Source organism: Pteropus medius, unplaced genomic scaffold (assembly GCF_902729225.1).
Source record: "Pteropus medius unplaced genomic scaffold, Ma_sr-lr_union100, whole genome shotgun sequence".
Taxonomy (NCBI): Eukaryota; Metazoa; Chordata; class Mammalia; order Chiroptera; family Pteropodidae; genus Pteropus; species Pteropus medius.
In genome coordinates, this window is record NW_024349801.1 from 20,320,841 (window position 1) to 20,322,515 (window position 1,675).

Here is a 1,675-nt window from a genome sequence, read left to right on the forward strand (position 1 = left end):
GAGGAGCAGGTAAGTACACCATAAGGCAGCATGAGATGAGGGCTTCCTGAGCAGAGGTGCAAATTACCTGCTCTTGTTGGAAGGAACAATTGATGACAACTGGCGACATCAGGAAAGGTTCAACTGGAAGAGAGAATAGAGCTGGGCTTGGTTCTATCATGAAGTATCAAGAAAAGGACATTTCTGGATGAAAGAGCAGAATGTACAAAGAGATGGATGTACCTGGCACACTTTGGAAAATGGGAGCAGTCTGACAGGCCCAGGGGAATGAAGGCAAGTTAGCAACAGACTGAGAAAGCCTTGATTAGATGCCAGAACTTTGGGATTTATGCTAAAGGCAGTAGGAGAGGAATTTAGATGATACAACTAGTTTTTAGAACAATAATTCTGGCATGAATGGGAAGGGTAGATTAGATGAGCAAGAGGGTGGAAGTAGGGATAGGGTAGGAGAATCCATTGTTTTTTCTGCCCTGTATCTAGTCTGCTTTACTATGGTAACAATACTCTGATGTCCTTTAAGGAGCTACCTTTTCCTGTGTACAATAGTGCCCCCGTATCCACGATTTCACTTTCCTGGGTTTAGTTACCCATGGTCAACCATGGTCCAAAAATATTAACTGGAAAATTCCAGAAATAAACATCTGTAAGTTTTAAATTGCCCACTCACCTGAGTAGCATAGTGAAATCACAAGCCGTCCTGCTCCATCCCTCCAGGGATGTGAATCATCATCTTCTCCGGCATATCAGTGTTGTACACGCCCACCAGCTTACCCATGCTTTAGCCACTTAGTGGCCATCTAAGTTATCAGATGGACTGTTGAGGTATCAACAGTACTTGTGTTCAAGTAACCTTTATTTTACTGAATAATAACCCCAAAGCTATTTAACTTTTATGACAGTATATTGTTATATTTGTTCTATTTTATTATCTCTGTTGTTAATCTCTTACTGTGCCTAATTTATGGATTAAACTGTCATTGGTATGTACGTATAATAAAAAACATAGTATATATAGAGTTCCGTGTTATCCATGGTTTCATGCATCCACAGAGGATCTCGAAACATATCCCTTGTGGGTAAGGGAGGGACTATTGGGGGGCACTGCTTTATGAGCTACAAAATAGGGATTGTGTCATTTTGGTGATTTCACATAGGCGTTAAATGTTCTTATATTTGTATAACTGGCATTGTACAATATAAAAATTCTAAAATATATGGTAACTTAAATTTTTAATTTTTCCTTACTTAGAATGATATTAAAGTTATAAAAGTTAACTATCCATCTATCTAAATTTAAAACCATGACACATCAAGAGAGAGACCAGAAAAGGAAAAAAGCTTTATATTTTAATACCTTTAGCCACATTTTTTCTCCTACTTTTCAAACAAGGAGCCCCAGAAATTATGTAGCCAGCTTTGAATTCTCCCTCCAAAAGGGTTCCAACAGCCCTATTCTGAAGCAAGTTGTTCAAGGAAAGACTCCCCACCTTCCCTCACCCCTCTCACTGACCAGACTAGGGCAGGAGAGGTGAAAGAATGAATATATCTCTGCCCTGTGGATAAGGCACCCAAGGCCATAGCGCCCAGCTGCCCACACTCAGAGGCGGCATTTCCTATAGTACACACGCTGGATTCGTTTACTCATGGAGGTAGGAAGTGGAGGTGGAAGGAAGAC